Source organism: Malania oleifera, chromosome 3 (assembly GCF_029873635.1).
Source record: "Malania oleifera isolate guangnan ecotype guangnan chromosome 3, ASM2987363v1, whole genome shotgun sequence".
Taxonomy (NCBI): domain Eukaryota; kingdom Viridiplantae; phylum Streptophyta; class Magnoliopsida; order Santalales; family Ximeniaceae; genus Malania; species Malania oleifera.
The window spans coordinates 118339065-118356949 of NC_080419.1; positions in this window are offsets into that span (position 1 = coordinate 118339065).

Sequence of the window (17885 nt, forward strand, 5' to 3'; positions counted from 1 at the left end):
GTTTTGTTTGATAAAAAATCAAACATCTTTAGAAGTTATAATGTGACTGGTTAGATTGACAATTATTAATCATTTGCATTGTATGATAAGTGGATAACCTCCAAACGAATGAGCTATATTTGATGCAATTCCTTGGATGGTTTGGTGATGAATGTTTCGCCTCGCATTGATGACTGTGATATGTTCAAGTACACTTGTCATACATATATGCAACCCTTAGATGACGTATTATTTTAGTTCTTATAGTGATATCAAGGTTAGTGGGTCGCTTTTATTTGCCACGTGCGTAAGTGATTGGCATAATCAGACGACAACGATCATATTTCAAGAAGTGCATAAAGATGATACAAAGAAGGTCTTTGACTTTGATCATGTATCTATCTCTCTAACATTAGAATCTTCTAAGATATATATATAGCCCCTCAGAAAAAAAAAAAATTGCATCCCTTACTAATAATATGATTAAATTGATGTTAAAAATTATAGTAGTGCATAATAACAAAAATTTTTAAAATCTTAATATTATTAAAAAAAAATTAAAGCAAAAGTGATTGCCTCTACGGAAATATAAAAGATTACAAATTATATATAAATGGGGTAATTAAATTATAATGTGATCCTCCTTTGTATTACTTGCGGGGAGCAAAGGTACTATTCACAAAACAATTGGTGATTAAATAAATGATCCTTAAGTTCTTAACAGTGATTAGTTAATTAATAGCATGATTTTTTGTTACTTACGAATATATTAACGTACCAGATGGCTGTTGATCATATTTAGTGACCCTTGGGTAATAATATTATAATAAATATATAAGATGACAAAACGGTGGGACTAAGAAAACAAATATAAAAAATTTGCCCTATAGGGAAAGCAGGCAATAATTAATTGGTTAAGTAGGGGGAGTGGACTTTCCCCTTCCAGTCCAGGATCCTCCTGAGTGGGATGAGGACATTGCTTACATCCTTCTGCATGTTGATTCTCAGCCAACACACAGAGAGGGATGAGCATATATATATTTCTAGAGCACCGAAGGTCCTTGCCTGCCATTAGAGCTACTGGAAAATGGGCCTGCAGTAAGATGCTTATCATGATTGATTGGTAATCTTTGACCCAGTTGGCATATTAACCCCCTTCTCTTTATTTTATATATATGCAGATAGAATAATATGTAGTTCTCTCTCTCTCTCTCTGGCATGTTCTCATGCATCCTGATCTCATCTTCTCTCTCTCTCTCTCTCTCTCTCTCTCTCTCTCTCATCTTATATCTAATTCCTAAACGCTTTCGGCCCAAGGAGGGATAAAATAAAAGATGAGGGGTACGGGTGCATGCATGTGGTGGAGAGACAATTGACGGACGTGGGAGTTCTCTGGACTTCCAATTGGCGTCGTGGTAGCCATTTGGTGGTCGTAAGAGCCAGCCCACTCCCCATTACGTACAAATTACTTGGTTGCTTTTCTTCTTCACACTACTTCGCATGCAATTCCACGCCACTGGCTCCCTTCTATACATGTCCATCACACTGACAATGGTATCCATTACTTGCCACGCGCATGTGGCCCAATTGTGCCATGTGGCCCTCCAACCACACTTTTATTCTTTTATATATTCAAATCATATTGGGAAGATATATTTATTAAAAAAAATTTATAGGCAGAAAAAAAAAAGGTGTACATATCTCAATCTTCAAGAAAATTAGAAATAGTGAAATTCAAGCCTGGATCATTTAATTAATATAAAGTTTGTTTATCGTAAAACACGATCACTTTTCTCACCCACCAATATGATGAACGTTGAAAGGTCAATTAAACTAACTATTTTATCTTAATTAATATAATAAATACTTTTAATTAATTACAAAAGATTTAATTTAATTGAGTAATTAACAAGACTTCCAACTTATTAGTGGCATGCAATTCATCAAAGCATATTCTTAGTCCTTGAAACAAAAGATTTCTCCTTCAAAAAAGGATAAAAAATCAAGTTAATTTATCAAAAAAAATTCTTATTTTTGTTGCAGTATTTTGGAAGACATTTTCCTTTCTTTTATTTTTTTTCCCCCTTTTATGAACAATCTTAGGAAAGAGGCTCAAAACATTTCAATTAATATTGAAAAATAATAAAAAGTACTTGATCAATAAAAATTTTAATGGGACTTAAAAAACAATTAGAGCGTCAAGATTATAATTTTTTTGCTAGTTAGCTCAAAGTTGACTTTCAAAAAAAATAAGAAAACAAACAAAAACTTTTTGAAAGTCTATAAATTTAATAACGACAATTAAAGAAAAAAAAAATCAATAGCTGAAATGACAATTATGACATCCTTGAAAGTGTAAAATGTATGCATTTTTCAAGTTCCGATTAAAAATGATTAAAAGACATGAATAAGAAAACATAATCAATAAAATAATGCTTTTAAAATGGAATAGCACCATTAAGATATCATTAATTATTGATAAATTATGGGAAGTTATATAAAAGCTCGGGCTATAAATTTGAAGGGAGACGTGCACAACCTTCATCATCATCAAATTGTGAGTTAGTAAGACGCTTTGTGTAATATCCACCATGAAGGTTTCATCTCCTGTCATTGTGATCGTACTAATTCTCCTCTTCTCTTTTTCGGGTAACCAACTCTCTCGTCTCCATTTTCCTTTCCTTTTATTTTTTTCCATTATCTTTTTCATTGATTTATCATATATATTTTTATTTTCTTTGCCTATTTTTCATATTTAAAAACAGGCAAACTGATGGCCACACAAAAGTATTGTAATGGCACACCGTACCAAATGCCATGCAGTGAAGCAGAATGCAAAAAGCTCTGCACTGCCTATTCCTATTGTGGAAATTCCTTTTGTCTCGCTAAATTTACCTGTTGTTGCAATTAATTATGGTATTGTACTACTAGCTTGTTCCTTGAATAAAAGACAAGCATGAGAAATAAAATTACTTAGTTTCTTTAAAAATTCCTTGGTATTAATACCAGGGTACTTGGAGAAGCTAATTGACACGTTGAAATGAAACCTTTGATATATTCTTTATTTGAAAAAATATAGTGGAAATGGAATTGGAAAGCCCTTTACTAGTGACAAAACCTAGACAACATATTATTTTTTTTTTCTCCTTGTAGGTTGTGTCTTCTCTTGGAGTAGTATAGTAACTCATTTGTAATTTGGTCAGAATTGTTATTATTTCTTCCCATACTCTAACTACCTAATAGGGCTTTGTAGCCTTTGTACATTTCTTCCTCTAGTAAAGTTCTTCGCTTTACATTTTTAATATATATATATTATTCGAAAATCTAACTAAAGTAAAAGAAAATATTCTACTTTTAAAAAAAAAGATTATGTAGCCTACTCTGATGGAGACAGGTTACATTTTCCATTAAAAAAGTAGAAGGAAAAAAACTCATTTCGAAAGGAAAATTTCTCATCTTTTTTCCTCGTCTACTATAAAGATTAACCATATAGAGAAAGAAAAAGAAGGGCGCATTTCTTAAGTAAAGACTACATCTTCTAAAACAAAAAAATAATGAATATGCTAATACTAGGTTGAAAATTTTCTTGACGTATGTTATATACCGCAATTAAAGCAAACTTTTACTCCCTCATCCCACATAAGCTTTTTAGGGAAATCTGGATAAAAGAGGAAAATGAAGTCTTCAATGAAAAGCAGCTTCAAAACAACTAAATCTCTAATAGATTCTTCATCATTTCATCATCTTTCCAAATCCTAAAGTGTTCAGAGAGATAGTATCATTTTAACTATCATGAATTCTAATGATTCTTAATTATTATTATTAGACTCATGTTTAGGCCATCGAATTTGGCCATTATATACCTTTGCACATTCTTCCTTTCTCGCCTATGCATTTTTCTTCTATCTCTTTCAAAAGAATAGTATATATTCCACAACTTAGCAATGCATTTTGATGCAATTATTAATAGACTTTAATTTTCTTCAAATTTGGCCCTTAGGTTTAAAAGAAGTTACCTTTCAGCTTCTATTAAAGTTATTAAATAGTTAAAAGTTTAGACTTTTGGGTTGAGAGGCATTTTGTCATTGTAGGATCAAATGTTGGCTTAGATAGCTCAACTATCATTGTATTAAAATAAAAGGCCTCAAGCTCACACCATACCTAACGGTTCAAGTATTGAAACTAAAAATCCTAAGAAATGAGAAGTTTGGATATAATAATACAACTATAAATTTTACATATTTAGTATCCAACAACTTAATCAGATTTTAAATTAGTTTTACTTTGCCAACAGTTATCTCATGATCAATTTTTTTTTTTAAAAAAATCTATTTCAATCTATACATTAAAACATATTAAGGCAAAAGTAAATTTAAAAATATTAATATATAAAGTGCTCTTATGACTTACCTCTTGTTGCGAAAAAATATGAATGATTCCCACAAATAAATCAATGGTGTAATGCAAATAAATAAATAAATTGAGATAGAAGAAATTTAACGTAGTTCCCTCAAGTGTTGAGGTACGTCCATGGGACACGACGATCCAAATCCACTATCACCAAAGTTCGTACAAAAAGGCACAAGCCTTATAAATACACAAAAGTGTATAACAAATGTAACAAGATGAAAGACCTCACCAAATGTTGAGAACAAAGCTCTAAGATCCAACCAAAATAGAGCACAAATGTAAACACAAACCAAAAGCCCAATATGCTAAAAAAAAATCCCTTTTTCTTGTTGGAACAAGACTAAAAAACTAGGATACTTGCACTGGAACGACAGCTCGCCGGAGAAGCAGCATCGTGAAGCTACCAAAGTCAGAAAAGTGAGGGCAGCACGTAGGAGAAGGGTTGTAGCTGTCTGTAGGCATAAGGAGTTGGTGCAAAAATGGTGAAGGAAGTGGAGGGGTCACGGCTATTGCACGTGAGGCTTTTTAGAATACAAAAACATGCTCTAGACCTGCTTCCTAGAGAAGCCAACAAAGCAATAGAAAAATGGAACAACTTTTCAAGTCTTGGGCCCCACAGTGAGGGACACCCAACAAATCTCCCCCTCTCGACTTAAGGGGACGACTCCATCAATCCGACCAAAACTCGACACTTCACATGCTTGTCTTTAGACAATGCTTTTGTCATCATATCTGAACCATTATCATCAGTGTGAATTTTGTCAAATTGTAATAATTTCTTATCTAACACATCTTAAATCCAATGACATCTAACATCAATATGTTTTGACTTTGAATGAAAAATAGAATTCTTACTCAAATGAATTGCACTTTGACTATCACAGTAAAGATCATACTTTTCTTGTTCCATACCCAACTCTTTCAAGAATCTCTTCAACCAAAGCAATTCTTTGCAATTTTCGGTAATGACAATAAACTCAACTTCCGTAATAGATAGAACAACATATTTTTGTAATTTTGATTGTCATGCCACAGCTCCCCCCATGCAAAAGTCATCAGATAACCCAAAGTAGATTTTCTAGAATCAACATCACCAGCCATGTTCCATGGAACATAAATTTACCATTTACAAAGCACAAACACACCTTTGAAGTGCCTCTAAGGTACCGGAGAATCCATTTTACCGCTCACCAATGCTCCTTTCATAAGTTAAAGAGAAACCGACTAACAACTCCAAACGACATGAGCTAAATCTGGTCTTGTGCAAACTATTACATACACTAAAGAACCAACGGCTGAAGCATAAGGAACTTTCTTCATCTCTTTCTTTTCTTTCTCACTTCTAGGACTTTGTTTTGTACTAAGCAAGAAGTGACTAGCAAGTGGGCAACCAACGGGTTTTACTTTATCCATATTGAACCTCTCAAGCACTTTTTCCATGTACCTTTCTTAAGATAACCAAATTTGCCCATTTTCAGGATCACGAATAATTCTCATGCCAAGAATTTGCTTTGCCAGTATCAAGTCTTTCATAACAAAAGACTTGCTCAACTCCAACTTCAACTTGTCAATCTTGGAGACGTCTTGTCCTACAATGAGTATATCATCAACATACAGTAAGAGAATAATATAAGTATCATATGAAAATTTTTTCACAAACACACAATCATCCGAAGAGGTTTTTGAGTAACCATGATCAATCATGATAGAATCAAATTTCTTGTACCATCTCTGTGGTGCTTGCTTCAACCCATACAAACTTTTCTTTAATTTGCATACTAAATTCTCTTTCCCTTTTTGTTTAAAGCCTTTGTTATTCCATATAAATTTCCTTTTCCAAGTCACCATGTAAGAAATCGGTTTTAACATCTAGTTGCTCAACTTCTAAATTCAAGTTTGCTATCAGGCCAAGAACAACCTGAATAGATAACATCTTCACAATCATTGAAAATATTTCATCAAAGTCAACTTCCTTTGTCTGACTAAAGCCTTTTACCACATGCCTAGCCTTGTATCGAAGATTCTTTCCATCATTTTTCAACCTAAACGCCCATTTGTTTTTCAAAACTTTCTTTTCATGAGAAAATTTAACCAAATCATAAGTATGATTGTCAACTATAGACTTCATTTCCTCTTACATAGCCTCCATCCATTCAACTTTATTTTCATGTTTCATGGCTTCTTGATAGATTTCGGGCTCCCCTTGATCCATTAGAGTAACATAATCACTTGATGGATATTTAGTTGAAGGTCTTGGCTCTCTTGAAGACCTTCTCAATGGAGCTTGCTCTTGAACTTGCTCCCCCCCCCCCCCCTCCCCTCATTTTCATCTTCAACATCACTAGGAATTTCATCATTTCCAACATCTTCAAGATGTGGATGAACATCTGCCATATTTTCATCATGTACCAAAGGTGGAGAAGGGGATTCTAAGTCAACAAAATCATTCCCATTAGATTGTGGTTGCTCAATCGTGCCAAAATTTTCAAATGTTTGACCTTCAAAAAATGCAACATCCCAGCTTCTAACAACTTTCTTATCAACTAGATCCCACAATCTATATCCAAATTCATCATGCTTATAGCCAAGAAAAATACATTGCCTTGTCTTGTCATCAAGTTTGGATATTTCATCTTTTGGAATGTGAACAAATGCCTAACAACCAAATACTTTCAAGTGACCATAAGTGACATCCTTACCTTTTCAAAATTTTTTGAGTACTTCACCAAGTAAAGGAGTTGAAGGAAACAAATTAATCAAGTCCACTGCCGTCCTCATTGCTTCACCCCAAAATGATCTTGGCAACTTCACATGAGAGAGCATACATCTCATTCTCTCCACTATGGTGCGGTTCATCCTTTCAAAAAATTCATTTTCTTGATGGGTTTTCTTGACAGTCTTTTGATGTCTAATGCCTTTACTATAACAATATGCATCAAATGGGCCAATGTACTCTCTACCATTATCCGAGCGCACACATTTCACCTTCTTTTCGGTATCCCTTTCAAATTTGACCTGAAAATGCTTAAACACATCTAAAACTTGATCTTTAGTTTTTAAAGTGTAAGCCCAAATTTTTCTTGAACAATCATCAATAAAAGTAACAAAATAAAATGCACTACCATGAGCCTTAACTTTCAAAGGGCTATATACCTCAGAATGTATCAAATCTAGAACATTAGATTTTCTTAGTAACAAACTTTGTACGAAAATGTGCTCTATGTTGCTTACCGGCCAAACAATGAACACAAGTTTTAAAAGGGGTACCTTTCATTCCGAGTAGAAGTTTCTTTTTGAACAAAAGTTGCATTCATTTTTCATTCATGTGCCCAAGCCGCTTATGCCACAAATAGGTGGAAGAGTGAGTCTCAATTGCATTCATAATATCATTACCAATTTTACCTTGCATCATGTAAAGTGTACTAGCTCTTCTTGCCTTTAGCCACCACCAAATTACCCTTGGTGTGCTTCCATTTTTCATCACTGTTGGCCTCACAAGGTTTAGAATCTTGTTTTGATGATAACAAAGTAAAAGAACTTAACATATTTGGTTAAGTGAAGTTTTAGGACTCCAGAGTGTTGATAAAAGACCAAGGTCAAATGCTTGAAAAGTCCATTACTTAAAGCTAGAAGAACTTGATGAAGTATGCATTTAAGTCAATGAGCAATGAAGAAAGTCAAAGAAAATATATGAAGATACTTAGAGCAAAGCAAATAAATGAAGACATAGCATTTAGAAAGTTATAGTCTTTTAAGAAGTCTCATATAAATACTTTAAATTATTTCAATATGGATACATGAAACTCTTACGTTAATTACTAGGACTTAGATACCTTTTAAAAAACTTGGAAAATATTTTTATAAGGTAAAAAGTTATTTCAAAAAGGTTTAAATTATTTTTCGAATGAAAAGCACCAAAACAGGATTCTCCAAATTCCCTTTTTTTTTTTCTACATCTGCATTAATGAGCATTTTTCTCTATCAAAAACTCTTTATCTTAAAAAGTATTCAACATGAAAATTGTGAGATTTTCTCTTAGCTTTCTGTTGATACTAATAACATCCAATTTGGAATTGTATAGAAAACTTTATGACAAAAATACTGAAAGGTGGTCAAAGCTGATAGCTCGGGCGATTAACTGAGTATTCTCAGGCAACTGACTGAACACAATCAGGCGACTGACACAACACTGACTTTTGAAATACGCTGTATTTTTAAGTGACCGACGCCTGCCACTTTTTGACAGGCTACTGACCTTTTTAAAATTCAAATTTTAACAGTTAGGAAACTTTCCAAAAGTGTTTACTTGGCCCCAAAACTTTGTAAAAAACTTGGGGAATACTCAAAGAAACTTAGGCAACATGAAAAATACTTTTTAAACTCTATAAATACATGCTAAAATCAAGGATTACAAACACCAACAAAGATAAAAAAAAATAGCTATTGATCAAATTCTTTCACATTCAAAGAGTTCTTTCTGAATATTTTCTGAGAAGCTATTTGTTGAGTATTTGCTAAATTAAAGCTTGAGGTTCTTGTGCTCTAACTGAGATTTCTTCAAATGTAAAGAACTTCGATGATAAATTCTTGAACTTCATATTTCTATATTGAATTTTGATTGAAGTATATTGTACTAATCAATTGTACTAATCTGCTCTTATTGATAGTCATTCTTGTACACAAGGCTCTTATTTTTGTTATTGTTTTTGACGGTCCAGGTTGTTGAATCGTTGTACCGAGCATGGGGTATCACTTGAAGATGAGAGTTGCATCCTACTTGAAGAAGTGTGTAAAAGGTTTGTTCTACTCGATTAAGGGAGCGATATAGTAAAATCCTTAGGTAGTGTACCTAAGGCGAGGACGTAGGTGAGTATAGCCGAATCTCGTAAAAATCTCAGTGTTACTCTCTTCCCTATTCTCTTTAATTTTTTGCATATATTAACTGCATGGTTGTGCACTTAATTTGTTGAAAATTAATTTGCTTTTGGGAATTACGGAAACCGTAAGGGAGTACATTGATTGACCAATATTATATTGTGGAAACCGTAAGAGAGTACGTTGATTGATTAATACCAAAGCTCATTAATATATTGGTTGGTTACATACTTAAATTCAAGATACTTATTTGATATCAATATTTGAATTTTGGAAGCTTGGTTGAATTTTCTATTTTTATTTCATATTACGATATCAAGCTTACCTCATTAATTGGATTGATATTGAAAAGCTGGAATTTGAATATTGAAGTTTTGATCATCATCATCATTCATCAATAAATACTAAATCTTAGATTGAGTGTTGGTTATTACAAATCAATTGTACTTGTGAAGTTGTTGTGTTGTAGAGTGTGATTGCAAATTAACTAAAATTGAAAAAGGAGTTAATACTTAACTAAAAGAATTTGTAAAACAAGAATTTACAAAGAAAATTTTAAAAACCCAATTCACCCCCTCCCCCTTCTCTTGGGGGTACACTTTACTTTTTAATCACCAAAATGGCTGTCAAACCCTTCATCATGAAGCTTTTCGGTAGATATCAAATTTAGCCGAATGTCAGGTACATGTCTCACATCTTTGAGTACCAACTTGCATCCAAGATTTGTTTCCAAGCTAACATTTCTCATGCCAATAATTTTTTATAAACCTTCATTTCCCATTCGAACAACTCCATAACTTCCTTTGGAATAGGAAGAGAAAAAATTTTCCTAAGAAGTGAAATGGGATGACGCATTGAAATCAATAACCTAATTAGTCTCTTGACTTGTCAAATTAATGTAACTTTCATCACAAACAACTGTAAGATCACCATCAGATGCAACTGAAGCTGTGTCTTCATGTTTTTTCTCAAAATTTTTCTCTTTGTTTTGCTCCTTGAATTTTAATTTTCTACACTCCCTCTTCATATGCCCTTTCTTATGACAATAGTGACACTCAATATCCTTTTTTGAAACTGAACTAGACCAACCTCTTGATTTATCATTGCAGTGAGAAGATCTACTCTTGCTTCTACCTCTTCCCCAATTTTCTGTCACAAGTGCTTCTAAATGAAAAGAGTCAACTGATTTTCTTCTAATTTCTTCATTCAAAGAGCTGTTAGTTACTTGATTCATACTGAAATTAGGAATAGCTTCCCAAGAGGGGGGAGGGGGTGAATTGGCTTTTAAAATTTCTTTTAATTTTTTAGAATTCTCAAACTTATTTTATTTCTTTTAATCAATTCGTGACTGATTTGTTTAATTTGTTAAGCACTCAAGAATTTAGTTTCTTTACTTAATTTTTAACCATACAAACATCAAATCATTCAACCAAACCAATCAACTAAAATTATAAAGTAAACAAACAAGCCAATACATAATACTTATGCAATATAACAACTCAAGATGGTTGTTTGTTTATATTTGCCAAATTTGAACCAAACCCTGTAGTGAATGAGAATTTATGTTTGCTGATGTAAAGCCCTGTATAGATGAATCAAATCACTCTTTCCAAATATTTAGAACTCAAATAAACTCTTGGTAAATTTATCTTTGGGATGTTAACCAAGTAACGTACTCCCGTAAGGTTTCCGCAAGATATAGTGTAACCATCGTACTCCCTTTGAGTTTCCGCAACCCAAATCAAAATTAAACCTTAAGTTTGTTTAATTTCCAAATATTACGTAGTATATATGATTATCAAAAAAACCATCCACGCAATTTAAATATGTTGAAAATAAAGAGTAAGGGAAAGAGAGAAGGAGACGGAGATTTTTACAAGATTCGGCTTATACCCAGCCTACGTCCTCGCCCTTAGCAAACCACCAAAGGATTCACTAAACCTGTCCCGTCGATGGGTGGAACAAACCTTTACAACCTCCTTGGTTAAGGCTAGAGTCCGCCTTCTCCAAACGATATTCCCTCGTTCGGTCACTCCTTCAGGCTAGAGCCCGCCTCTCTAAGCAATATCCCCTTGCTTAGCCAACGATCCAAACAATTCTTGGAACGTCAAAGAACTACAAGAAATACAAGATAAGATCTGCGTACAAGTATACTCTCTTAAAGAGTAAGTTAGTACAATTTCAGCACTATATACTTGAATGTAAAATATCAATATGAAATACAATGAAGCTCAAGTTTAGAATTCACCAATATCCTTCTTAGATGAGGATTAGCAGTAGAAATTCAGAGGAGGAAGGATTAGCACTTCAGAATATCTTAGAAAAATAGTTTTGCAATGAGTGAACAAGAGAGCTTTGGAAGAACAAGAGTACTTTCAGCTTTACAAGCAGATTTTTCAATTCTTGGATGAATTTTGATTTGCAAAATCATGTATTTATAGGCTTTCAAACTTGTTTCCATGTTACAAAAGTTTTCTTATAGAATTTCAAAATTTTTTAGAAAGTTTGGAACTTAAACGGTTATATTTTAAAATATTAGAATTTAAAAAATTTGTCCGTTGAACAGTGTTCAGACATCTGACAGCAGTGACCCCGCTTCAGTGTGTTAGCCATAACTTTTTCTGTATAACTCCAAATTAGATGTTCTTGGTGTCAAAAGAAAGTTAAGAGAAAATCATACAACTTTCATGTTGACTACTTTCTAAAATAATGAGTTTTTGATAGAGAAAAATTCACCTCAATGCGGCTGTATAAAAACTGACAGCATTTGGGAAAACTCTTTTTGGTGCTTTTTATTCCAAAAATGATTCTAACCCTTTTTAAAATAATTTTTGACCTTATAAAAATATTTTTCAAGTATTTTAAAAGGTATCTAGGTCTAAGAAATTAACCTAAGAGTTTCAAAATATTTGAAACGATATTTTAAACATTAAAGTACTTACATGAGACTTTTAAGATATAAACATTCTAAGTTCTTGAGTTTTCATGCTTTATCCTTGGATTGAGTCCATCTTTTCTTCAAGCTTCCATATTCTTTGAGCTTTCTCACTTTACCTTTCTTTGGCTCTTTTGACTTTAATATGCCTTGACTTTCAACAACTTATTCATGTCTTCATATTCTTTAAGGTTTCATATATCATCTTTAAATCCATGCTTTGACTCTTTTAAGCTTCATTTGATCCTTGTGAGCACTTTAACCTTGCTTTCTCATATATGAGCACTGAAATATCATTACTCATACAAATATATTAAATTTCACTTGTTTGTTAGCATCAAAACAAGATAACAAGATTTTAAACCTTATAAGGCCAACACATACTAACAATTCCATAGGGAGCCAAATTATTAACTGTCATAACCAAAGTCTCCCAACTTTCTAGAAAAGAGTTAAGAAACATTAGGGTCTGCAACTCATCATCGAAAACTATTTTCATAGTAGCAAGTTGATTGATAATATTTTTCATCTCATTTAAATACTCAGTAATAAGACCACCATCTCTATATTTCAAGTTCACCAACTTTCGGAAAAGAAAAGCTTTACTTATAGCCGACTTTCTATCATAAAGACCCTCCAATCTTTTCTAAAATTCATATGCCAAAGTTTCGGTAGAAATAAGATGAAAAACACAATCATCAATCCATTGACGGATGACACTAACGACTTTTCTATTAAGCATATTCCACTCATTATTACTCATGTTTTGAGGCTTTCGGCTATCACCCTCAATAAGTCCATCCAAATCTTTGAAAAATAAAGATCTTGCATTTTTGTTTTCCAAGTTACTCAATTGTTTCCATTGAAGCTAATCATATGGCCAACATTACCATCTATGATTTACAAAATACTAATGAGTCCAAATAACACAGCTTTGATACCACATTTTTTTTTTTTTTTTTACTAAAAGAGGGCGGCACCTCCTTTCTTTATTAGAAAACCCCTCACTTATGGCGAAGGCAAATCGTGATTCCAGCAAAATAAGCTACAAACAGATAAAAACGAAACGAAATGAAACAAAGATAAAACAACACATTAGACTTTTAAATTAGGAATACTAATTTTTTCAAGTCGTATGATGCCTGTAACTAGATGCAGTAAAGAATCAAACTCCAGATATCTCATAGTGGTGCCTTCCTCTCCCTGATGTGCCAAGAAGTCCAAAACCTTATTTCCTTCTCTGAATTGGTGAGCAATGGTGAAATTAATTATGGAAAGAGCCTCAAGCAACTCTTCCCAAAAATCCCACAAATACCATACCATGCAATTTTGAGAAAGAACCCAATCGACCACTACATTAGAGTCACATTCAATCGCCAAATTTATATAATGAATATCTTTACACATCCCCACTCCCTCCATTAGGGCCCTAAGTTTGGCTTTATTATTAGTGTCATAGCCAAAGAAGCAAGAAAAAGCAGCCAGGAAAACCCCGCTGCAACCTCGAATCACACCACCCCCTCTATATGTCCCTGGATTCCCACGGCAACTACCATCTATGTTCAATTTTACAAACCCAACTCGAGGTTTCCTCCATCTAACCACACAAGGAGCCCATGCCTTCAGAGTGATAATTGGAATCTCAAGAGCACTTAGTGCTTTGTTATCCCAAGTAGAAAGGGATTCGTTTGATCTCATATTCTATGAAATCCTCCTAAGCCAAACCTTGATTGTCAACCCAACTCCTTCAGCCAATTCCTTAGCACATTTCATTCGGGCTCTACAATGATGCACCCAATGTCTCCAAGTTATTAAACTCGGCAAGATACCAATGATTACACCCCTCTGAGTCGATTTCTTAGCATAAGTAAACCATTGTTGAACAAAACAAATCTATGAAGTTGCAGTTGTACAAGAAACCCCCTAGGCTATAGCGGCAAAATCCCAAACCTTCACAGCAATCTTGCTCAAACAAAGCACATGATTCAAGGTTTCTGTTTGCCTCAACTCGCAACAGTTACACCGAGAAGCAAGAGCAATTTCCAAGGATTGAACTTTCTCATCCAACGGTAAGCTGTCAAAATGAGCTTTCCAAAAACATACGCTAACCTTCTTTGGCAAGAGATTGTGCCACAACCAATCCATATCCCTTACATGTGGCCCTTTGACTCGAATTAAATTTCATGCACTTGATGACGTGAAGCTTCCTTTATCATTGAGTTTCCAAATTAGAATATCCTCCCCTAGTCTCCCACAAGCAATATTCTGTATGACTTCTTCGGCTTTGTCATTTTGTGATTACCCACCAACTCCACTAAGTGCTGCCTATCCCAGGCACCATCTACCCACACATCTTTAATATTAAGCAAAGGGTTTTGAATATTGTTAAATTGCAAACAAAGCAGGCCACTAGCCAACCAATTGTCAAACCAAAATGAACCTTTGCCATTCTTTACCTTCAACTGCACGTGTAATGAACCTAAAAATTTTAACTAATTAAAATATTAAGAAAGATAATAAAAGGAAAAGGGGAAATAAAAGAATGGGAAAAGAAATTTTAAGAGGGTAATAAGCAGGCGTTCGTCGACGAACTTGATTTTCTCATCGATGAGTGATCTTCTGAGCCTCATCGCCAAGTATGCATGTCTCGTCGACGAGGATTTACCGAGAGAGATTCTTATATTTTTGAATTTCGTCGACAAGCTTCCGGTTTCTTCCACGAACGGTGTACTTGGACTCATCAATGAGTCCACATGTCCTGTCGACGAGGCCCTGCCTATAAATAGAGTTTGCTTTCATTTTTAGCGAGAAAACTTGGGGTTTTTCACTTTCTCTCTCTAGAAAACAGTCCCTCTGTCTTCTCTCTTCGATTTCAGGCTGGATTTGACCTAATTTGATGATCCGGAATCACCACGAGGTTCGTAGGATCGTTCTCTGCAAAGTTGCGGAGCTGGTTGTTAATTTTGGGTTTTGGGACATCATCCCAAAATAAGAGTAAGTGAGATATTTTAGAGTTTTCTTGTTAAATATAATTATATGGATCCTAGAAAGTATTAAATGAGTGTTTTTTTTATATTTGAGTAAGTTGGGATTTTTGGAATACAGGATCTCGTTTTTTTTCGATTTTAGGCAGAATCCTGAGGAGCACGTAAGGGGAAATACTTTATAACAACTTTTTATTAATTTTAAACCAGTTAAATTTGGGTATAAAATTCTATATATATATATATATATATATATATATTGGTATAATTTTCTGAATGGTGCAGGTATTGAAAATACTGTTTTAATTATATATTATATTGAGAAAAATCGTGTGGCATGAAAACAACTTTGATAATTAAATTGCTGCGAGTACTGCGGAATTATGATTTATTGTGTGATTGTGAATACTATTTGGGTTGTGAATTCTACTTGGTTGAAAATATCGATTGGTTGTGGATACTGTTTTATTGTGTAAACTATGGTAGATGCGTGGATGTGCTTGAGTGGTTGGTTTTGTTATTGATTTGTGTTGTGATTCATGTTAATTGCGATATAGCGTTGGCAATGGTATGAGGAGGTCATTATATGGACGTTTATATTTGGGAGTAAAACATTGGTAGTGGTATGAGGAGTTTGTTTTACCTATTTATCATGAACAGCGTGGTATGTGTTGTAATCTATGTGATGATTAGTTCTATGTGGACCTTGTAATCTGTGTGGTTGATAGTCCTGTGTGGACCAGTACTGTGTGGACACGTATTTTATATGGATTAGAGTCCTATGTAGACATTATATTCTATGTGGATATGAACCCTGTGTGGGTGTGAATGAAAACTATACGAATTATCCTATGTGGATTGGTTGTGGTATGCATATTTGTGTGGAATTCTGTGAAATGACGGCATTGGATATGTGTAACTTTAATTACATAAGTGTTTATAGTAAAGTTAAATTCTCCACCCGAGGGCTTGCTGAGGAAGGCAAGTGCTCTGGTAATTATTTGTGGATACTAGAGTAGAGGGAAGCCACTTGTATGGGCGGGTGACCTTCCCTATTCTCAAAGACTTTACCTGGATATATAACCCGATGGCTTATTGAGAAAGGTGAGTGTAACGACTCAAAGAATAATGGTATTTAAACAACAAAGAGAGAGGAAAATGGGAATCATAACATAAGGGTTCTTCAGGATCTCGTCGACGAGGTTCCGTCTTGTCGACGAGAAGATACCGAGAAGGATTTTTAGAAGTCTAAAATTCATTGACGAGGGTGCAGGTTCATCGACGAACTTTTTATAGGACTCGTCAACGAGGTGACGTGACTCATCGACGAATCCTGTAGTATAAATAGTTTAGTTTTACGCAGAAATTTCAGTGAAGACTCTCTCTCTCCTCTCTTTACGGTCCCTCTCTCATTTTTCTTCAATTTCGGCCCTGTGAGCCACTGGATCGATGATCTGAGGCCACCACGATGCTCCTGGGGAAGTTCTCTCCAAGTTTGCTGAAGCAGATCGTCGATGGGACGAAGTTGGAATTCATCCCAGATTTAGGGTAAGGTCTTTTATTCAAAATTAGGTTTTTCGGCAGTTCTAGGAAATGACGTAGACGTAGAAATAGTAATATTTTGTTCTGGGATTTATGATTTTCAAGGTGTTGAGTGGAGAACCCTGCGGGTGTAGGACCCGTTACATTAGGGAGATTTTAGCAGAAATCAGGTAATGAAAATATACTATGCTAGATAATTTTAGAATGATTTTCAGTATAAAATGTATATTTTTCCAGATTATGACTCACAGCATAAATTTATACAGTTAATCAATTATGTATTATATGTTTTAAATCATTGTGTGGCTTGAGAATATAGATATAGTATAGAGACATACTTTACAATATTTTTCAGAGTTATGTTTTACAGAATATATAGACAGTGAATATATTTTTCAGAAATTACAGAATACCATGATTATACAGTTTATAGTACCATGACATACAATTTTACAGTTCATTTCTGAAATACAGTTGATAAAAATACAGTTTATCACAGCGTCATGGTTTATACAGTTATTACAAAATCATGGTAAAACAAATAATTGTATATAAAAATATATTATATAGTATCAGACCCTAATGGACCATTACAGATTACAGAGCACAGTACCATTGCTACATACAGTATATAGAGTGCAACCACCTATTCAGATAATACAAGGTATAACAGTCGATCGTATAGAGCCTATGAGTGGACAGGCTTTCCATCAGATATGGGTTGAGGAGGTCTGATCAAACTAATGAAGTATAGTGGTTTATCCTGGTCGGCCAGTCAGGGTAGATCCCGCCTACGGGTCGCACAACCCTGTCATAAGAGGTTAAATCATGACATACAGTTATCCACAAGGAAGTTTTCAGTTATTACAATGTTTATACAAATTTACAGAGACAATATATATATATATAAGAAGTATTTTGAGTAGAAACCTAAAGTACAGATATGTTAAGCAACAGGGAAAAGGTGATGGTTTATATTGTTGGTATTGTATTTACATATTCAGTGATACATGATTATATAGTAATAGATTTTCACAGTATTGTAACTCAATTGCCACACACTAGCAATAGCATATTTCGTCTTACTGAGCGTTGGCTCATCCCATTACTTTAACAATTTTCAGGTGATCCAGGTAGGCGAGCAAATCAGGCTCGCAGAT